The 24075-nt window shown below is 42.8% G+C and overlaps 1 protein-coding gene across 6 annotated transcripts in view; it reads right to left on the bottom strand.

Annotated features, from left to right (window-relative positions):
• The window catches only part of helz (helicase with zinc finger), a 256788-nt gene that overhangs the window by 12790 nt on the left and 219923 nt on the right, over nucleotides 1-24075 (bottom strand). The window lies entirely within an intron of this gene.

Here is a 24075-nt window from a genome sequence, read left to right as displayed (position 1 = left end):
GCTGTTTGTGGTATATATTAATAATTTGGACTTAAATGTAGGAGGCATGATTGGGAAATTTGCAGATGACACACAAAAAAAATTGCCATATAGTTGATAGTGAAGAGGACAGCTGTGGACTCCAGAATGATGTCAATGGCTTGGTTGAGTGGGTGGAAAAGTGGCAAATGGAATTCAATCTGGAGAGTGTGAGGTAATGCATTTTGGAAGGGCCAACAAAGCAAGGGAATACTCAATAAAGAGGGTATTGAGAGGGGTAGAGGAAGTGAGAAACCTTGAAGTGCATGTCCACAGTTCCCTGAAGGTGGAAGGGCAGGTAGTTAAGATGGCAAAGAAGGCATATGGAATGCTTTGCTTTATTGGACAAGGTATAGAATACAAAAGCAGGGATGTAATGCTGAGACTGTATAACTGATTAGTAATGCTGTAATGCTGAGACTGTACAACTGAATCATGTAACTGGTTAGGCCACAGCTGGAGTTCTGCGTACAGTTCTTATCACCACATTAAAGGAAGGACATAATTGCTCTGAAGAGAGTACAGAGGAGATTTACAAAAGTGTTGCCAGGGCTGGAAAATTGCAGCTATGAAGACAGATTGGATGGGCTGGGGTTGTTTTCCTTAGAACAGAGGAGGCTGAGGGGTGAGGTGTACAAAATTATGAGGGCCGTAGATAGAAAAGACAGGAAAGACTTGTTTCCCCTAGCAGAGAGATCAATTACCAAGGGGCACAGATTTAAGCTGACTGGTAGAAGGATTAGAGGTGTAATTAGGAAAAACCATTTCACTCAGAGGGTGGTAGGTGTCTGGAATTTGTGCCTGGATTGGTGGTTGAGGCAGAAACCCTCAACTCTTTTAAAAGGTACCTGGATCTGCACCCGAAGTGCTGTAACCCTCAAGGCGACAGACCAGGTGCTGCAAGGTGGGATTAGAATGGGCTAGTTTTTTCAGCTGGCAAAGACACAATGGGCTGAATGGCCTCTTTCTATGCCGTAACTTTTCTATGGTTCTAGAGCCTCAGGCGTAATTGGCTACAATTAAAAGATAGAATCTGAATCATATACTGAGCCTCTGAATGTGTCATCAGGACTGAATTTTGCTCTCATAGTAAAACAGTTTTTCATTCACGACAGTAGTCTTGTATTCATGCACAAAATGTCAGTTCAATATCATGCATTTTTCACAATACACTGCATGATTTTCTTGGAACTCCAGTACAGAGAACAAAATTTACCCTCCTTGAAAAACAGCAGTAATGAGAATGGGAGAGATGATTCAGAAATGAGCAGAAACTTGTGTCCTGCAGCAAGTTACCCAAAATAACTGCAATTACTTTGACAAAAACGATACACACATGAAATTGCCATTATACACCAAAAAACGTGCAATTCATGCTAATTTACTTGATGGAAAACTCTTTCCAAACCAACAGTTCCTCATAACTGAATGTTTACATTCAGTGAACTGAAAAGAGAAAACCATTTTTCTAACTGCAGCTACTACATTCATTGGTATCAACTGTGTTAATGTACTTCTGTTTCGCTGTTAATACTTTGCTGGACTGGTTTATCAGCTTCACAAGCCAGGATACCTGGTGTTCAATTGTACCTGACCTTCCCTGCCCACCTTCTTCATTTTCCTCCAGCGTGGCATCAGGTTTTACCCAATATTTAGTGCTCTTAGATACCTCCCTGTATGTGAGAGGTGTTATAGGAATGCAAGCTGTTGTACGGGATGTTTTGAAAATGCTATTATTCTATCCAAGTTCAGAGAGTCAAACAATGGTTTAATTCACATTTTGAAAAGTTGCAATTTAAGAATGCAAGATTGGCAACAGATAATTCGTCCTTCAGTGGTAAGAACATCGGAATATAAAGAAATGGGGAAGGTCATTCAGCTCCTCAGGCTTGCTTGTTAATTTGCCAGCTCAACTCCATTTACCTACTTTTACTTCATATCCCTTATCCTAAAATAATCTATTGATCCCAGTCTTGAAAGTTCCATTCATCCCCTAGCACCATAGCTTCTGGAAGAGTGTTTGAGATTTCTACTGCCCAGTGTGTGAAAAGGTGCTTTGAGTTGCACCAAAGCTGTACAGCTCTATGTCCCCTTATTTTCGATTCTCCCATCAGAAAATATTTCCTCCTTCTCTACCCTATTAATTTCTTTTAAGAATTTAAAGGCCCTGATCAAATCAGCCCTCAATCTTCTATATTCAAGTGAATACAAGTTAACTTTATGCAACCTACTCTTTTAATTCCTGACACATAAATAGGCTGCAAAAATTTAATCCATTTAAATATTACTGAATATCCATTTACTCATTTCACCAAATGTTATTGCACACACTAATTATGGGATCTCAGGCAACAGTGAGCGAGGTGGGGCAGACAACATTCCAATGCTTCTCCCACAGCCTCTTAAAGACATTTGGACTCAGCAGTCCCTCAGCTGTTTAGCATGCAAAATAACTGCTGACACCAGAAACTATGAAAACATGATTACAAGGCTGAGAGGACTTGGTTTAAGACCACATACTCTATCCAGTTATAAGGAACAAGAAACTATGTGTCCTTGCCCCATATCGCATCAGGATCCTAAATTAAATCAAACTTTACCACACCATCTGTTTAACTGCAGCTCAGTTTACATATGGAAGACAGCTCCAATCCCAAATAATCCACTGATATTCTTGTGAGAACCACAAAGTAAAATCAATAATGTGATGTGGTTCAAATATTGCTGCATAACTAGGTAACAGAGCCAAAACAGAAACAGAAATACCTGGAAAAACTCAGCAGGTCTGGCAGCATCGGCGGAGAAGAGCACAGTTGACATTTCGAGTCCTCATGACCCCTCAACAGAACTAGATAATTAGTTCTGTTGAAGGGTCATGAGAACTCGAAACGTCAACTGTGCTCTTCTCCGCCGATGCTGCCAGACCTGCTGAGTTTTTCCAGGTATTTCTGTTTCTGTTTTTGTTTTGGATTTCCAGCATCCGCAGTTTTTTGTTTTTATCACTAGATAACAGAGATTGGTTTTATTCTAAATTTTAAAACTTCAGCTGAAAGGGAAATGATCCTTAGCCTGGAAGAAGGCTAGAATTATGAGCAGGTGTACTTTAACTCACCTATTATTTCATTCAAGAATGGAACTCAACCTACCTAGAGTGAAAAAAAGTGCTCATGCGCACATCATTAAGAGTACATGTACATAAATTTTCAAGACTTGCAGCAACTGAATTAGCCACATCAAGTGTCAGCTACACTACCTCCCTGGCATGCCAGACAAATTTAGATGTGCAGTGAAATTATGCAAGTGCCGACTAAGCTGAACTCTGAATTGACAGCACCCTCATACTCAAGTGACAGGTCTGATATCTAGCCAATAAAATAAGACAACAGGTGCAAGCAGCAAAAGACCTCTACTTCTGTCCAGGGCCCAATATTCAGTTCAATACAAACACACAATTTTGTTAACTACTTCACTTCTGTTCATTCTATGCAGGATTTTATAAACAGAGCATTCACACAAATAAATAAGTTCTAGTTTCAAAATGCAATTCCGGCTGAAGGTAAACATATCCTTATATGAAAGGAGGCTTAAAATTTGAGATGTACATATGAATTAATCAGGGTAACTGGGATAAAGAATCAATTGCCCCATTTCCATTGGCTGCTCTTCTTAATCTGTGCATCGCTGTCCTATTAGCGTAGCAAACATGCCAAAGGATTTTTCTTGCATTCTTGTTTTTGTACACAGACCAACAGTGAATTTTAGAAATGTGGAAGGAAGTTTCCCTGTTGACTCTAGCCTTATGTCAAAGCTTTCAAAACAACACTACTACAGGGCTTTTTGGATGGCACAATGGCTAACACACTACTTATTCACCTCTAGGGTATGAAATCATAAGACATAGGAGCAGAAATTAGGCCATTCAGCCCATCGAGTCTGCTCCACCATTCAATCATGGCTGATAAGTTTTTCAACCCCATTCTCCCGCCTTCTCCCCATATCCTTTGATCCCCTTACCAATCAAGAACCTATCTATCTCGGTCTTAAATACACTCAATGACCTGGCCTCCACAGCCTTCTGTGGCAATGAATTCCATACATTCACCACTCTCTGGCTAAAGAAGTTTCTCCTCATCTCTGTTCTAAAAGGTCTTCCCTTTACTCTGAGGCTGTGCCCTCGGGTCCTAGTCTCTCCTACTAATGGAAACATCTTCCCCACGTCCACTCTATCCAGGCCTTTCAGTATTCTGTAAGTTTCAATCAGATCCCCCCATATCCTTCTAAACTCCATCGAGTATAGACCCAGAGTCCTCAAACGTTCCTCATATGTTAAGCCTTTCATTCCTGGGATCGTTCTCGTGAACCTCCTCTGGACCCTCTCCGGGGCCAGCACATCCTTCCTGAGATACGGGGCCCAGAATTGCTCACAATATTCTAAATATGGTCTGACCAGAGCCTTATAAAGCCTCAGCAGCACATCACTGCTTTTATATTCTAGTCCTCTCAAAATAAATGCCAACATTGCATTTGCCTTCCTAACTACCGACTCAACCTCCAAGTTAACCTTAAGAGAATCCTGGATTAGGACTCCCAAGTCCCTTTGCACTCCAGATTTCTGAATTCTCTCCCCATTTAGAAAATAGTCTATGCCTCTATTCTTCCTACCAAAGTGCATGACCTCACACTTCCCCACGTTGTATTCCATCTGCCACTTCTTTGCCCATTCTGCTAACCTGTCCAAATCCTTCTGCAGCCTCCCCGCCTCTTCAATACTACCTATCCCTCCACCTATCTTTGTATCATCTGCAAACTTAGCCAGGATGCCCTCAGTTCCTTCATCTAGATCATTAATGTATAAAGTGAAAAGTTGTGGTCCCAACACTGACCCCTGTGGAACTCCACTAGTCACCGGCTGCCATCCTGAGAAGGACCCCCTTATCCCCACTCTCTGCCTCCTGCCAGACAGCCAATCTTCTATCCATGCTAGTACCTTGCCTCTAACACCATGAGCTCTTATCTTACTGAGCAGCCTCCTGTGCGGCACCTTGTCAAAGGCCTTCTGGAAGTCTAAGTAGATAATATCCATTGGATCTCCTTTGTCTAACCTACACGTTACCTCCTCAAAGAATTCTAACAGATTTGTCAGGCATGACCTCCCCTTGATGAAACCATGCTGACTTTGCCCGATTTTACCATGCATTTCCAAGTATTCTGAAATCTCATCCTTAATAATGGACTTTAAAATCTTACCAACGACCGAGGTCAGGCTAATCGGCCTGTAATTTCCCGTCTTTTGCCTCACTCCCTTCTTAAACAGGGGGGGTTACATTAACGATTTTCCAGTCCTCTGGGACCCTCCCTGACTCCAGTGATTCCTGAAAGATCACCACTAACACCTCCACTATCTCTTCAGCTATCTCCTTCAGAATTCTGGGGTGTAATCCATCTGGCCCAGGTGATTTATCCACCTTCAGACCTTTCAGTTTTCCTAGCACCTTCTCCTTGGTAATGGCCACCATACTCACCTCTGCCCCCCGAATCTCTTGAACTTTGGGGATGTTACTCGTGTCTTCCACCGTGAAGACTGACGCAAAGTACCTGTTCAGTTCCTCCACCATTTCTTTGTTCCCCACTACTACTTCTCCAGCATCATTTAACAGCGGCCCAATGACCACTTTTGCCTCTCTCTTACCCTTTATATATCTAAAAATACTCTTGCAATCTTCTTTTATATTACTGGCTAGTTTACCCTCATATTTAATCTTCTCCCTCCTTATTTCTTTTTTAGTTGTCCTCTGTTGGTCTTTGTAGGCTTCCCAATCCCCTGGTTTCCCACTGCTCTTCGCCACACTGTATGCTTTCTCTTTAGCTTTTATGCTGTCCCTGACTTCCCTTGTCAGCCATGGTTGCCTCGTCCTCCCTTTAGTATGCTTCTTCTTCCTAGGGATGAATTTTTGCCGTGTCTCCCAAATTACTCCCAGAAACTCCTGCCATTGCTGTTCCACTGTCTTCCCTGCTAGGCTCATCTCCCAGTCAATTCTGGCCAGCTCCTCCCTCATGCCTCTGTAGTTGCCTTTATTCAACTGTAATACCGTTACATCTGATTCCAGCTTTTTCCTCTCAAATTGCAGGGTAAATTCTATCATATTATGGTCACTTCCTCCTAAGGGTTCCTTCACCTTAAGCTCCCTTATCAAATCTGCCTCATTACACATCACTAAATCTAGAATCGCCTGTTCCCTAGTGGGCTCCATCACAAGCTGCTCCAAAAAGTCATCTCGTAGACATTCTACAAATTCCTTTTCTTGGGATCCACTACCAACCTGATTCTCCCAGTCTATCTGCATATTGAAATCCCCCATGATCACTGTAACCTTGCCTTTCTTACACGCCTTTTCTATCTCCTGGTGTATCTTGTGCCCCACATCCTGACTACTGTTCGGAGGCCTGTACATAACTACCATTATGGTTTTTTTACCTTTGCGGTTCCTCAACTCTACCCACACAGATTCTACATCATCTGACCCTATGTCATTTCTTGCTATCGATTTAATTTCATTTCTTACTAACAAAGCAACCCCACCCCCTCTGCCAACCTGGCTATCTTTTCGATAGGATGCATATCCTTGGATATTTAGCTCCCAGTCCTGATCCCCTTGCAGCCATGTCTCTGTGATGCCCACCACATCATACTGGCCTATTTCAATCTGCGCCACAAGCTCATTTACCTTATTTCGTATACTGCGTGCATTCAGATACAACACCTTCAGTCCTGTATTTCCCGTCCCCTTTCTCATTATCGTCCCTTTATCTGATGTGCTTGAAGTTAGACTCCTAGCCCTTTCCAAACACTCTGTCCTATTTTGTGTTCTGGGGACTTTAATAGCCTATCCTGGGCTCTCCTTTCTTTTCAGTTTTTTCATAATTTTCCATAAAGTTGAATCCATCCCCCCACACCCTAACCTGCTGCTTTGTTTCCCATTAGTCATACTTCTTGGAGTTTTACCCTTCCCTCCCCCCCACTTTGGGCTCAAAGCCAGTCCAGTTTGATGGGAAGAAAGTTTCTTCTCGCTTTCAGGAAGCTGCGTGCTTTCTACATGAAATGAGCTTGATGCAGTCTCAGTCCAGTTCTTGGCAGGAGCCAGGCAGCCCAGAACTGCCCCATCAGTCAGCAATGCCACAGGGTGCCTGCCGTGAGGAATGGCAACGTTGACAGTATCAAGGCAAAGTCAAGGACTTGCTCTTTGATCAGAGTGGAGTTGAGGTGGGGAAGAGTGGAGAGAACATTTGTCTGCATCCAACATTGCTACACATCACCAAGAATGCTGACATTAGGTGCCCAAAACTGACTGATGTCCCACATCTTATTGAAGGGCATTTTCAGCAAAAATACAGTTAAAATGTAATTATTACTTCCACTGAACTGTCTCTGTCCTGACAGTAATGAACTCAGCAGTAATAGTGAGTGAATCTGAAGCTTCAATAAGCTAAAGGATCAGTTTTCTATTTTGCATTCAACAACAGTATTAAGAACTCTCTCAAGAGGTACAACACATGCCAAACTGATTGCAAACCTTCCCTAAACTGCTCTGACAAGCATCTAGCTGGCGTGACATTTCTATTTCCCATATTGTGTCCTTGCCAAGCAAGGCCAAAACGAGTCAGTATTTTTAACTAGTGATAAGCTGAAGGTGCATTTTGTACTACAGACCAGATCAAATCAGATTAAGCAAAAATTATTAGTACAGTGTTGTGAAGCTATTAATGTATATAATATTTTGGAAAATATTTTTCATTTAAAATAGAGGTTTGGTCTGCGGGTGTGTGTCTTAGGTGGATTAAAGCAAGCTAGTCTGGGTGCTTTGATGTGTACTAGTTTTGATATGTAAGAGAGTCAGCGTGCATTTGCATTTTGAATACAGCATTCAAGAAGTGGGGTGAACTGACACCTTTCTAGCAGCTACCAAGCAAAATATTTATATCACTAATAAAATTAGTACCATGAAAGGGGTTTCACTGTTAAAAGGTGAAGTTCAAAGAGGCTGATGAGACAATGGGAATTTGAATTCAATCAGTGGTGGTAGGTATAACTTAAGCAGTTTTTGGGTGTGCAGGGCAGAGGCAATGGGTCTAACTGGCTCCACAGTGAAAAGAGCCTCATTTTGAATTCGTAAGGTGAAAATGCTTTGCCTGGTGTCTGGTTAAGTCTATGGGTTGCTGTTGCCTTAATGGAGATTAGTTTGGGAATTTGTTAAAAGTTATGATAGTAGTAATTTGTAGCCATGTGTACATATATTTTAACCTGCGTAAATTAATAAAATGTTTCATTTAGTTTAATGTAAAACCTCGAGAACTGGTGGTCTGGTTCCTGAATTTAGAGTCGCATCTCAAACATAACACTTAAAATTATAGGTTATGACAGTTGTTTAAAGTTTCCTTCCGGGAATTTAAAATAACTCTGCTTTACCAATTGCATTGGTCATAGCAACTGGGGGCTGTACCGGGATAAATTATATTTCTAATTCCTCAGTTGGTTAGGAATTGGTGAATCTTAAACTTACGAGTACGAGAGGCTCTTTGAATTCAGGAGTTGGTGAGGTATTTTAGAAGTGGTGAGACTGCAAGATAGCTTTGGCATTTGCTAAGACTTGACCGGGAGTAGAAGAGATAACTCTGATTAGGTTGGAGAGAATAACCAAAAGTAAGTTAACAGAGTTGGCAGATAAGTTACAATTGGTGTTACCTGCAGGAGCTAGGAAATCAGATATGATTAAAAGTATAGCACAGCATCTACAGTTGGAAGTGAAACCTGACACTAATGAGTCACAGCTGGAGGCAGTGAGACTCCAGTTACAAATGAAGACGCTAGAATTTGAACAGGCAAAGGAACTGAAAAAGCTCGAATTGGAAGCAAAGGACAGAGAAATGGCTTTTAAAAAGGAATTAGAATTTGCAAAGATGGAGAAGAAGGAAAGAGAAAAAGAGAAAGGAGAGAGAGAATTCCAACTGCAAATGTTGGCAGTTAGAAAGAGATGTCAGTAGGTGAGGAAGGATTCGTCTCTAGAGTAGAACCCAGTGGGGATATGTTTAAATTTGTACAAGCTCTTCCAAAGTTTGAGAAAACAGATATTGAGGCATTCTTTATTTCATTTGAGAAGCTAGCTAAACAGATGAAATGGCCACAGGAAAACTAGACATTATTATTACAGTCTAAGTTGTTAGGTAAGGCACTTGAGGTACATGCTTCGCTTTCAAAAGAAATGTCAGTGAATTATGATGCGGTGAAAAAAGCTGTAGCTCAATTTTGCCCTCCCAGCTCCTGAGTATGTACTGGGGCTGTGGTTATTTGCGTCACAACACCAGGGGGAGCACCTCCTGTGCATGAACAGATGCAGCTTCTGTCAGTGTCAGAGTGTCAGCTGCCTACATTAAAACAAACAAGTTGGCTTGACACAGACTAACAAAATTCAAGTTACCCATTTTTAGGTCTGTGCAGTCCTTAACCGATTGCAAGTTCTTGTATCTAATTCACCTTTCATTTCTCAACCATCCCTTCTGTAAAACAGGCTTCTGACGATTCAGTAAATGATGAAAATATATCAGGAAATTTGCCAACTTCCACTGTGGAGAATTGATTATAACATTTAGTTTAAGGCCACCTTTTAGCAAAAATCAATAATAAAGTGTTTTGAATAAAATATTGAAATAAAAAGGTCATCACCCAATGTGGGATTTGAAGCTATGACTCTGATTAAGAGTCCCATTATCTCCTAACTGGGCAAGTCAGGCTGTCTAGGAGCACCCTGCACAAGCCTTTCCAACTTGTTCACGAACTTTCCATGGGCTATTGGCCTTATATCATTTAAGATATAATCTTACCTGCGGCGATATTAATGCATATCACAGAATGTTGAGACCATTTACAAATTGCATTTTATTCGTATATAGCCACAAGAATAATGTTGGTATGGGAGGTGTGACATTAAAAACTCCTGTAACATAATCAACCTTTAGTGACTGCCCAGTAAGTGAACCTGAATTAATGGAACTCAATTTCTTGCGTCCAAAATGGTATAAAGCCTGGAGTGCAGCATTATCTTTATAGCTAGAGCCAACTTCTAAAAGTTGAGGCACAGTTCTGAATCTGCGCATGTGCCAGCAGCTGCAGTGCGGGCCAAGTGCGAAGCTGCAGCTGTCCTGACTCCTTTTCGGTCAGCGTCAGAAACTACAGTGATAACTAATTCCCTGTTTATCAGATTTACTGTAACTTTTTGTATATAACCATAAATAATGCACAGTAGTTAGAAATAGGAACTCTCTTCAACATGAACTGGTTGGGACAAATAGCATAGATGCATTAAAGGGGAAATTAGATATGTACACAGGGAAAAAGGGAGTAGAAAGATATGCAGGTTAGGTTAGATGAAGTAGGGTGGGAGGAGGTTAATGCATAGTATAAATAGTGGCATTGCCAGGTAGGGCTGAATGGCCTGTTTCTGAGCTACTATATTATCACACCAAATCAAAGTATTTAACAAAATAAGGTAAAAACATACTTTAAAATGGGGACTGAATTAGGTCTGTGTGTCCCATTCCAGTTATCCCTTAGCCTCCAACCATAATTCAGCTGAAAATGACACTTGTTCCTGACTCCTATGTGCATCGCAATGAAAAATCGATGGAATAAAGTGACTGTAGATATTGATAAGGGACAAAGAAGTGGCGTTTTCAGATTTGGTCTGCACAATACAGATGATGGAGTACTACAATAAACGATACAGCTGAGCCTCAATACCTGACAGCTGCATACTGCTTGCAGAGACAACGTTCTCAGTTAGATTATTGCTCTGCATTTTCTTTGCACTTGCTAGAGCTGAGAAATCCACGTAGTTCTCACAGCTTGCACTTGTGTAACTGGAGCAGACCTTTCCAACATTCTCCCACGAAGGAAGAAGCTGCCACAAATATCTTCTATTTGGTGGTCTGATAACTGTAGAAGTACATTTAAAAAGGAATATCGAATAATGTGACTTACAATCGTCTAAGTGAGGACTCAGCCCACTTAAATCTTTCTGCCTTCATTTAAAACAACAAGATGATTTTCAACTAGTCCAGGTATAAAACTGGTGTTGCTGATCATTTGTCTGCTATAGAAATTAAATGGAATGGGAATGGAAATGGAAATGAGGTGGATTCCGTAAAGGTGGATCCAGAACTACACATGACATGTTGAAAATCTACCACTGTAGATTTTCTCATTTCCCTCTCCTGTAAATATAGACTCTTCATAGTGATAGTCTTTAGGAGTTGAGAACTGCTGGTATCAAGTGCCCATTTTTCACGTGAATCCAGTGAATGTCAAAAGCCTTGGCAACCATAGAACCAAACAAGGCTCATCCGCCATCCACATGTTTTGTCAGCAGTCAGTGGAGAGTAATCAGGAGCAGGATCTGTTTTCCATACCCTCCTGCACCAGTACCACAGTACTGAAGCCATTTGTACTGGCTTGCCTGAGGTCAATGAATTTTCCTGGTCTGTTCCCTCTGAGTATTGCAATAGCGGCAGCCATGCCTTTAATTACTTGTCTCAAACATATTTTTTCATCAATTCCAATTCTTTCCAATCAATCAATCCTCATTCATTTCAATCAATTATCAATTGCCAATCACCATCTTAAATTCCCAGTTCTATAGTAGCATCACCGAGGTAGTATCACTTTAGTTCAATAACACTATTGAAGGGTACAACAATTCACATTGGGACTGCTTTCAAATTTCCAAACCATTCCTGCTAATCATTGTTCAGAGATTTTTCTTTTGGAGAATGGTAAAGTTCATGAAGAAATGACTTGCAAATGAAAAGCACTGTTTTAAGCATCATAAAATTAAAACACAGCTCCTTTAGAAAATCCTTTGCTGTTCTGTACAGGGAAGAAAAAACTTTCTGCAATATATTTGCATGCAAATCTGCCCATTTGACGCTCTTGCAACTCCATCAGTCCCTGTCATTTGCTTGCAAATAGAAAAAATCACCAATTACTTATACTGCACTGGTACTTCTTTTAACACTGAGGGTTCCTTTGAGACTCCAGCCAGTTTTCCAGAATGAAGAGGCACTGACTCAACTTCTCACACACACGACAAAGAATGAGAGAAAGCGCTATATAGAAGGGGATGGTTCATTATAACATTTAAATAGATCATCGCAGAATGCATGACAAGAGGAACCATAGAAACAGAACGCTCTTTGAGTCAAGTTGCTGGCAACACTCTACTCATGAGACATATCTTGTAATCAAGAAACAAGTGTTTGACAGTCAGGCACTGATGACCATTTCCTTTCCTGGCTAACCATTCACATAAGTCTCGGTCTCTTACTACATCTTTGATTCTTCTGTGTTTTACTTTCAGTTATGCCAAAGCATCAGGACAAGTGAGCTCTGGATTATGAATTGAAGCCTAGCAAAGGGCCAGTAGCTATTTCTTTCTACAGGAAGTGAATAACAACTGGAACAAGTTGCCAGGAAGAGTGGTAGATACCAGGACACCGGGCTCTTAAGAGACAGCTAAATGTACTGGGAAGACAGCAGGGAGTGTTTTCTGGAAGGTTAAGATCAAATGGGCTGAAGGGCCTTATACATTTGAATTTAGTGTGCGAACTGGTGATTTAAAAAACACAAATACTGTTGCAATCACAGATTAGTTATGTTTAATTAAAACACTGAAGACGCAATGGTTAAAGCAGGAACTAATGGAAATTAAAGTTCCTTTGTGAAGTACGACTGGCTGATTACTTGGCCCGAGACATGAACTGCTCAGCATGCCAGTAATCCACTTACAAGGTGCTGACCAGCAACATCTGAAAACAGATGACCAAAAATAGATTTTATAATGACATCCTTGGGTACTTAGAACAACTAGGTTACTTGCTTTCTTTCTTTCATGTCAACTTGGATCAGTGTTAAAAATTGTGCATTCAAACCCCATACATGGCATGAACTGAGCACACAATCTAGATTGATCTTTCAGTGGTGTACTGAGGGTGTGTTGCATTGTTGGTGCCATCTCTCAAATTAGGCTTTGACTGAAGATGTGAAAGATATTATGTCACAAGACTGCTGGAAATGATAAATGCCATTTGGCTTATTTTAATTCATTCAGCCAGAAAATTCTGAAGTCCCTGTATTTCAGAATCCAATTGTCTTTTTAAATTCCAGGATTTCTTCTACTCTTCTTGGAAATCTGTTCCACACATGGTGCAATAAAAATTTAATGACATCAATCTTAAATTTACCTCTTACTGGTGGCCCTTATCCTAATCTTGTGATTCAATCTGAAGCAGCAGTTCAAATTTATCTTTGATTCCCGTAATTATTTTATACACTTTTATAAGATCCCCTCTTAAATGATTCCTTCCCAGATTGAAAATCCCAAGATTTCTCAGTCTTTCCTCATGACTCAGACCTCCAACACTAGGAATCAGCCTCCTGATCTGTTTCTGCTCAGATATAGCAGTTCGATAGTGCCTCAAGTGTCTGTGCAGCCAGAACTTTAGGCAGTAGTCAAGGTACAGTTTGATCAGAGCACTATACAATATGGTTACTCCTCTCTGACTAGTATTTCACTGTTTTGGCGATGTACAATAGTGGTTATATTACTGGACGAGTAATCCAGAGGTCTGGACAACTAATCTGGAGAAATTAGTTTAAAAGCCATGGCAGCTGGGGAATTTAAATTCAGTTAATCAAATAAATCTGGATGAAAAGCTAGTATCAGTAATGGTGACCATGAAACTATCCGACTGCCGTATTTTTCAAACCATCTGGTCCTCTAATGTCCTTTAGGGAAGATGCCCTTACTCAGCCTGGTCGACATGTGACTTCGGACCCACAGCAACATGGTTGCCTCTCAACTGAAATGGCCGAGCAAGCCACTCAGTTGTATCTATGGAGAATAAAACTTGTGGACCATCTGACATCGAACTAGGTACTGGACCTGGCAAAGGCACACATCCTGCCCAGTTGAAGCTGCAAAGTCCTCCTCACTAATATCTATGGACTTGTGGCAAAGTTGGGAGTTTTCCACAGTCTAGATAAGTAACAGCCTGATAGGCATTCTCACAGAATCATACCTTTTAGCCAACATCTCAGACTCCATTGCTGACGCTGCACCTGTCCTGTCACACCAATGGGACGTTCCCACCAGAGGTGGTGGCACAGAGGTATAGTCAGTAGGGAGTTGACCTGGAAGTCCTCAACATCGACTCTAGATTCCATGAAGTCTCTTAGGGTCAGGTCAAGCATGGGCAAGGAAACTCCTGCTGATTGATTGAGGGGGGGCAGTAGATGGTAAGGAATCAGTACTCCTCCACACAGAACGTCATTTAGAAGAAGCATTGAGGGTAGCAAGGGCGCAGAAGGTATTTTGGGTGAGAGACTTCAACGTCCATTGATTTGACCAATTATGGTATCAAGGGCCTCTAGAAAAACTGAAATCAACAGGAATGGAGGAGGAAAGCTTTCCACTGACACGAGTTGTACTGTGCACAAAGGACAAGTAGTTGTGTTTGTTGGAGGCCACATACCTCAGCCCCTAGATATTACCGCAGAAATTTCTCAGGGTACTGTCCAAGGCCCAAACATCTTCAGCTGTTTCATTAATACCTTCTCTCCATTATAAGCTCAGGAGTAGGGATGTTCGTTGATGCCTGTACAATGTTCAGTACCATTCGCTACTCCTCAGTTACTGAAACATTCCATTCCCACATGCAGCAAGAAGTGAATAACATTCAGGTTTCGGCTTCAGTGGTTTCAGTGGCAAGTAACATTCATGTCACACAAAGGCTGGGCAACGATCAGCTCCAACTAGACAGTCTAACCACTTAGACCAGCCATATAAATAGCGCAGCTACAAGAGCAAGTCAGGGGCTTGAAATCTTGCAGCGAGTTGCTCATCTCTTGACTCCCCAAGGCACAAATCAGGAGTGTGATGGGATACTCTTCACTTGTTTCGATGAGTGCAGTTCTCAACACTCAAGAAGTTCAATGCCATCCAGGACAAAGCAGCTCGCTTGACAAGCGCCCCATGCACTACCTTTAAACAGTCACTCCCTTCATCAGTGTCACACAGTGGCAGCAGTGTGTATTATCTACAGGATGCACTGCAACAACTTGCCAAGGCTCCTTCCACAGCACCTCCCAGACCTGCGATCTGCTGCCTAGAAGGTCAAGGGCAGCAAGCACATCAGAAGACTACTGCCAACAAGTTTCCCTCCAAGTCACACACCATCCTGACTTGGAAACTGTCCCTTCACTGTCACTGGGTAAAAATCCTGGAACTCCCTCCTGTATAGTGCTATGGGTGTACCTACACCACATGGACTGCAGCAGTTCAGGAAGATGGCTAACCAACATTTTCACAAGGACAATTAGGGATGGGCATTAAATGTTGCTGTTGCCAGTGATGGTTACAACCCATGAATAAATAAAAAAATCATCAATCCATTGGCCTCAATTACTGCTCTGGAGTGGTTGGACATGCAATGTGTCAAGTACAAGACATCTAGGTTACCCTCCAACGTGTGGTGTGGCACTACCACCGTGATAAATGGGATAGATTTCGAATAGATCTAGCAACTCAAGACTGGGCATCCATGAGGTGCTGTGGGCCACCAGCAGCAGCAGAATTGTACTCGAACACAATCTGTAACCTCATGGCCTGGAATATCTCCCACTTTACCATTACCATCTAGCCAGGGGATCAACCCTGATCCCTGGTTCAATGGAGAGTGCAGGAGGGCATGCCAGGAGCAGCACCAGGCATACGTAAAAATGAGGTGTCAACCTGGTGAAGCTATAACACAGAACTATTTGCATGCCAAACAGCATTAGCAGCAAGTTATAGACAGAGCTAAGCGATCCCACAACCAACGGATCAGGTCTCAGCTCTGCAGTCCTGCCATGTCCAGTCGTGAATGGTGGTGGACAATTAAACAACTCACTGGAGGAGGCAGCTCTACAAATATCCCCATCCTCAATGATGGAGGAGTTCAGCACAGCAGTGCAAAAGATAAGGCTGAAGCATTCGCAACAATCTTCGGCCAGAAGTGCTGAGTGGATGATCCATCTTGGCCTCCTCCGGAGGTCCCCAGCATCACAGATGCCAGTCTTCATCGAATTCGATTCACTCCACATGATATCAAGAAATGGCTGAAGGCGCAGGATACTACAAAGGCTATGGGCCCCGACAATATTCCAGCAATAGTACTGAAGACTTGTGCTCCAGAATTTGCCACGCCCCTAGCCAGACTGTTCCAGTACAGCTACAACACTGGTATCTACCCAGCTACGTGGAAAATTGTCCAGGTATGTCCTGGACATAGAAAGCAGGAGTAAATCCAACCCAGCCAATTACCGTCCCATCAGTCTTCTCTTGATCATCAGTAAAGTAATGGAAGTGGTCGATAACAGTGTTTTCAAGCGGCACTTGTTTCCCAATAACCTGTTCACTGATGCCCGGTTTGGGTTCCGCCAGGACCACTCAGCTCCAGACCTCATTACAGCCTTGGTTCAAACATGGACAATAGAGCTGAACCCCCGAGGTGAGGTGAGAGTGACTGCCCTTGACATCAAGGCTGCATTTGACAGAGTATGGCATCAATTAGCAAAACTGGAGTCAATGGGAATCAGGGGAAAAGTCTCTGCTGGCTGGAGTCATACCTAGCACAAAGGAAGATGGTTGTGGTTGTTCGAGGTCAGTCATCTCAGCTCTAGGGCATCGCTGCAGGGGTTCCCCAGGGTAGTGCCCTCAGCCCAACCATCTTCAGCTGCTTCATCAATGACCTTCCTTCCATCATACGGTCAAAAGTGGGGATGTTCGCAGATGATTGCACAATGTTCAGCACCATTCACGGACTGCTTCAGTACCTGAGGAGTCATGTCCAAATGCAACAAGACCTGGACAATATCCATGCTTAGACTGACAAGTGGCAAGTAAAATTAACGCCACACAAGTATCAGGCAATGATCATCTCCAACAAGAGAGAATCCAACCATCACCCCATGATGTTCAATGCCATTACCATCACTGAATCCCCCACTATCAACATCCTGGGGGTTACCATTAACCAGAAACTGAACTGGACTAGCCATGCAAATACTGTGGCTACAAGAGCAGGTCAGAGGCTAGGAATCCTGCGACGAGTAACTCACCTCCTGACTCCCCAAAGCCTGTCCACCATCTACAAGACACAAGTCAGGAGTGTGATGGAATACTCCCCACTTACCTGGATGAGTGCAGCTGCCACAACTCTCAAGAAGCTTGACACGATCCAGGACAAAGCAGCCGGCTTGATTGGCACATCCACAAACATTCACTCCCACCACCATCAACACACAGTGGCAGCAGTGTGTACCATCTGCAAGATGTGCTGTAGGAATTCACCAAGGCACTTTCCAAACCCATGACCACCACCATCTAGAAGGACAAGGGCAGCAGATAGATGGGAACTCCACCACTTGGACGTTCCCCTCCAAGTCACTCACCATCCTGACTTGGAAATATATTGGTGTTCCTTCACTGTCGCTGGGTCAAAATCCTGGAACTCCCTTCCTAACAGCACTGTGGGTGTACCCACACCCCACAGACTGCAACAGTTCAAGGCAGCAGCTCACCACCAACTTCTTAAGGGCAACCAGAGATGGGCAATAAATGCTGGCCCAGCCAGCGACACCCACATTCTGTGAATGAATTTTAAAAAACTTAAGATTGTGCTCTTTGTGGAACATGAAAGTAAGGATTAAAAAGCAATCTCAGCCATGGTAAACAGCAGAAATAAGAAAATGTGGATTCCTGTAGTGCAATTCTCTGTATCTGAATTTTTCTTCCTGCTGAACCAGCATTTGCTACGAAGTCCAAACGTATCAAAATCAATGAGTATTCCAAGGCACATCCAACTGTTACCTGAATAGTCATATTATAAATTTTCAATCCAATGTTGAAATAGTGCACCACTCTTGAATAATTATTGGCATTCGCGCAAATCACTGAGCCCCACAGTAAAATATCAGTGACGGCACAATTCATCTAAAAATTAAAGACAAGGCACAAGTGCTGGCTCTGCGTATTACAGCTCCCAATGCTGCTGGGTTGCTTAACATGCCAACCACCTGCTGACTGGGTTTCTGCCAGAGTGTACACAGAAATGAAAGTGTTTTAATCATGAAAGGTATTTTTGGCAGCAATGACCATGCACTGCTAGCAGTGCAATGAGTCAATTCAGATTTTAAAAAGTGCTGGGATTAGAACACTCCACCTGCAAATCTCATGGAATTCACCAACCAAGCTGGGATAATAATAATCTTTTACTGGTGAAGAATTGAGAGGCAAGAAGAGGCCATCTGGAATTACGTCTCTTTACTGTCACTTTCTCAAACACAATGGGCAGGATTTTTGGGTGATTGGGCGGGTGTGGTGGTTGGGCCCTGTAGCGGCCCCCAACCGTGATTTCACGTTGCCTGGCCAATTAACGACCAGCCGGCGTGAAAGGTACGCTGAAAGGCTCAGCACTGCTGGGGTAGGGGCGGGAGGAGGGAGAGTGCTGAAGTCTTTGCGGGCGTGGCACATTGCGCAATGAAAACTCCCTGAAGGCAGAGAGCAGAAGAACTTTAAACAATAAAGATTTGGAAATGCTGGAAAAAAACATCCACACATCAGACTCCCTCACATGAACATACAGATTACAAAAATACTGTCAAAACATTTTTTTAAAAAAAATTAATATCGGAAACCTCATCTTGACCTGTGGATGAGGTTTCCTCAAAAATCCAAAGGCTGTCCGGCCAATTCGAACAGCAAGGAAAAAAAAAAATCGCACTTAATTAATACATTAATGGCCTTAATCGGCCTCTTAATTGTTCGTGGGCGCGCTGGCGACTCTTACGCACACCCGCTGACCGAAGTATCGCGCAAGTGCGCGATGACATCAGAACCCTCACCCGATTGGGTCGACTAGGCCTGTATTTACTGGAGTTTAGAAGAATTATAGGAGATTTCCTGAAACATAAAATTCTGACAGGAATGGACAGATGGATGCAGGGTTGATATTTCCTCTGGCTTGGGGTGGGGGGGTCTAGAACAAGGGGTCACAGTCTCAGGATACAGGATTTTCAGAAAGCTTTTGATAAAGTCCCACATAAGAGGTTAGGCCATTCAGGACTGAGATGAGGAGAAACCTCTTCACTAGAGGGTGGGGAACCTGTGGAATTCTCTACCACAGAAGGCTGTGGAGGCCAAGTCACTGACTATATTTAAGGAGGAAATAGATAGATTACTAGACTCTAAAGACGGGAGACAGCGGGAGTACAGCGTTGAGATAGAGGATCAGCCATGATCATACTGAACGGTGGAGCAGGTTCGAAGGGATGAATGACCAACTCCTGCTACTAATTTCTATGTTTCTAAATGGCCTACCTCTTATTCTGAGAATAGACTGGAGGGAGTTTTGTGGTTGATGCGGTATTCCCACTGTCAGCCAGGCTACCAGGGAAAGAGAGGAAGATACGGTGCAGAGCAGAAGTTCTTGCTCACATGGAAATGGAAAATTCCACGACCTGTGGGCCCCACACAAGTGGCCAATTCTATACCTGGCAGAGGCTAGCAATGAAATCATCTGCATCCCCTCTTCATTATTGGGATTGGAGTGAAAAGAGGTCCTCTGCTGATTTTTTAAATATATTAAACTTTCACGGGATGTAGGTGTTGTTGGCTAGGCAACATTTATTGCCCATCTCTAATTGCCCTTGAGAAGGTGTTGGTGAACCGCCTTCTTGAACCGCTGCAGTCCACGTGGTGTAGGTGCACACACACTGCTGTTAGGAAGGGTATTCCAGAGTTTTGGCCCAGCAACTGTGAAAGAACGGCGATACAGTTCTGAGTCAGAATGGTGTGTGGCCTGAAGAGGAAGTTGCAAGTTGTGCTGTTCCCATGCACCATCTGCCCTTGTCCTTCTAGGTGGTAGAGGTCACAACTTTGGAAGGTGCTGTCTAAGGACCCTTGGTGAGTTGCTGCAGGACATCTTCTGGATGGTACACACTGCTGCCATCGTGCATTGGTGATGCAGAGAGTGAATATTTAAGGTGGTGGATTGGGTGCCAATCAAGCAGGCTGCTTTGACCTGGATGCTGTTGAGCTTCTTGAGTGTTGCTTGAGTTGCATTCATCCAGGCAAGTAGAGAGTATTCCATTACGTCCTTGACTTGTGCCTTGTAGATGGTAGACAGGCCTTGGGGAGTCAGGAGGTGAGTTACTCGCCACAGAATTCCCAGCCTCTGATCTGCTCTTGTAGCCATAGTATTTATACGACTGGTCCAGTTCAGTTTCTGGTCAATGGTAACCCCCAGGATGTCAATAGTGGGGATTCAGCAATGGTAATTCCATTGAATGTCAAGGGGAGATGGTTAGATTCTCTCTGGTTGGAGATATTAATGGCCTAGCACTTGTATGGCATGAATATTACTTGTCACTTATCAGCTTGGATGTTGCCCAGGTCTTGCTACACATGGACCGTATCAGTATCTGAACAAAGTGAATGGTGCTGAACATTGTGCAATCATCAGTGAACATCTCACTTCTGACTTTGATGGAGGGAAGGTCAATGATGAAGTAACTGAAGATGTTTGGGCTTAGGGCACTGCCCTAAGGAACTCCTGCAGCTATGCCCTGGGATTGAGATGATTGACCTACAACAACCATAACCATCTTCCTTTGTGCTTCATTTGCTGATAAAACTCTGCCAGTGTGGAAGTGATTTACACATTCAGCATATCTCCACAGTTAAATCACAGTCCAGGTTCTCAGCATCCCTGGGCCAAAAGGGAAAAGCAAAATAAATCACAACTAAGGTTCCTGATCACTATCGAGTGGCTCCTGCTAAAAACTGCGCGTGTGTGAATGTCAGATGGGGACTCAGGTTGGTTATGCTACCAGCATGGTGAAACCATCCTTCGTCATATAGGCTCAAACTTGAAGGATGATTACCTGGAAAAAACTTCAGGAGAATCAACACTCATTTGAACTATAATAAAAACAAAGTTCTGGGAATATTCAGCAGGTCTGACAGCATCCGTGGAGAGAGAAAGAGAGTGAACATTCTGACTCAGATATGGCTCTTCTTCATAACTGAACTGCCATTTTAATTCACCACCTTGCTCTCACGCTCACATTTCTGACCTTGGCATGCTGCAGTGTTCCAATGAAGCTCAATACAAGCTCGAGGAACAGCACCTCATCTTCTAATTAGATACTCTACAGCCTTCTGGGCTCAACACTGACTTCAACAATTTTAGATCATGAACTCTGAGCTCCATTTTGATTCTGCTTTTTTGCCATGTGTTGGTCTGAAACTTGTTTTTCATGTTTCTGCTTTCAGACAGAGCTGTTCATTATTCTGCCATTCACACTCACTCTGGCCCCTTCCCTCAAAGTCCACTTGCTGCCCCCTCCCTCAGTGCCCGCTTGCTGCCCCCTCCCTCACCCACTTTCCCCCAATCTCCTCTCATTCCCCCATCCCCCAACTGCCCACCTCACCCCCACACCCCCTATCTCCTGGCCCCAGTTCTAACGTTTATTTCTTTATAACCATTACTACTCCCTTGACTTTTGCTCTATGACATTTTGGTCATTTGATCTCATCCAGCCGCTACCCTATCCCTGACCTTCCCTTTTGTTCTCCCCCCCACCCCCCACCTTTTCAACAGCATAAAACCCATCAGAATTTTACCTTCCTTCAGTTCTGGAAGAGTCAGGTTTGACTCCCCACAGATGCTGCCTGGCCTGCTGAGTATTTCCAGCATTTTCCTCCAATTTGACAACCGTCTGAAGAATAAACCGTTACCATGTATCATCAACCAATCATTATCTACCTGCACAAACTATCTGCAGACATTTCGGATATTCAGGACTCGCCAAGATAAACCTGATGAGGTACAATACAATATTACAAATAAAGAAAATAAACAAATTATTTTGATGTAATGCTTGTAAGTAAAGCAACTTAATTCTTCTCTGCTACATAGTGCAAGTGGTAAGGACCATCTAACACTTCAGACTGCTGTGCAAAGTCATATCTACAGGTTAAACAAAATGAAGATGGATCATAGCCACAACAGTCTCACATTTTTCTATGCCCACAAATACTGCTATCGGCATTTATTTAAGTTGTTTGCTCAAAGGGTTTTGGTAAATCCTGATGCCAAACTTCACACTGGATGATCAAGATGGCATTGCGCAATGCCCTACTCCCTCAGAACTTTGTCCAACTTGCAATGCCTGAAGAAATGGATAACTCTGCGGCACACACACCAGTTTTTGCGAAAGGGAGCTTTCACACGTAAAATACATTTGAAGCATCAAAACAACTGTATTATCAATCATTACTTTGTGTTTAGCTAATCTGAACATTTGGTTCCAATGGGTAAAATATTGATTTCCTGGTTTAAGTCATTAAGTCCCTAGCTTACTCTATTTAAATACCAAAGGTTTATTTCAGGGAGAAGGAAAAGGGATGGGGGCAGGGTGAGAAGATAAACTAAATACTGTCAGAAGCACTCCAACTCACTTTGCTCAATTGCCACTATGGTTAATTGGGAATCCAAATATAGATAATTACGGGGAGGCGGTGGCATAGTGATATTGTCATTGATTAGGATCCCAGAGACCCAGGGTAATGCTCTGGGGACCTGGGTTCAAATCCCACCACGGCATTAAAAATCTAATGATGACCATGAAATGATTGTCGTAAAAACTCACTAATGTCCTTCAGGGAAGTAAATCTGCTGTCCTTACTTGGTCTGGCCTCCAGGCTGACAGCAAGGTGGTTGATTCTTAAATGCCCTCTGAACAAGAGCAATTAGGGATGGGCAATAAATGCTGGCTTAGCCAGCAATGCCCACATCCAATGAACGAATATAAAAAAAATTACACTTCTGATCAGTAAATAAATGAATGAATCATAGACACCACTATTGGGCATTTGATTTCAAAATGAGCATGTTAGTTTGTTGGCAAAGTGTGCAAGTGCAAGTGTTTTTGATACTTGAAGGTGCTTTACTATCTTGGTTACTTAATGGTGGGTAATGTTTATTCAGTAAACATGCACGTGTGAACTACGTTTACCAGCACTGGGTGCAAGGTATTTTCTACAACTTTAAAAAATCCTTGCATGGGGCATGGGCCAGCATTTGTTGCCCATCCATAATTGCCCTTGAAGGTAGTGGTGAGCTGCCTTTTTGAACTGCTGTAGTCCATGTGATGTAGGTACGCCCACAGAGCTGTTAGGAAGGGAGTTCCAGAATTTTGACCCAGTGACAGTGAAGGAACGGTGATATAGTTCCAAGTCAGGATGGTGTGTGGCTTTGGAAGGGAACTTCCAGGTGGTGGTGTTCCCATGCATCTGCTGCCCTTGTCCTTTGAGGTGGGAGAAGTTGTGGGTTTGGAAGGAATTGCTACTTGAAGCTCCAACACTGTTGAAACAGTAACACTTCTGGGCTGATCAGGAGTTTCTATTGTACAACACTGCTTTCAGGAAAGTAAAACACCACAATACTTCATCTAATAGGAAAGAGGAGAGTATTTTAATGGAGAGCCACAAGCTTAATGTCTCCACTCTGGCAAGGAAAGCTATGGGCAGCCTGTGTGTGTCCTGAACTAACTGCAGTGATTTCACAGGGAACTGGTGCTTCAGGCTGAAGCTGGCCAAGGTAGGAAAATTACCACTATTGCAGTGGATTTCAGACTCCAAAATAATTATTCTAAAATAATATTCTGCATCATTTTTTCTCATGATAAAGATGGGAGATACTTTCCTGGCTTTTCCCCTTTCTCTTAGCAATGATATACACCTACAGGCAATCCATTTCAATTACTTTGACGTAACCTCAGTTGGATACACAGACAGTAAAGTGCCAGTTTTGTTTATATTTTGGAGAACATAGCAGGATATAGAAAAACAGCTGGCACTCAAGTTGTATCAAAATGGCATCAATATCAGTTGCAGTTGTCACTAG

This window comes from Cetorhinus maximus, chromosome 24 (genome assembly GCF_964194155.1).
Source record: "Cetorhinus maximus chromosome 24, sCetMax3.hap1.1, whole genome shotgun sequence".
NCBI lineage: Eukaryota > Metazoa > Chordata > Chondrichthyes > Lamniformes > Cetorhinidae > Cetorhinus > Cetorhinus maximus.
The sequence above is the reverse complement of the archived record's forward strand: the minus strand, read 5'-3'. Positions and strand labels throughout refer to the sequence as shown.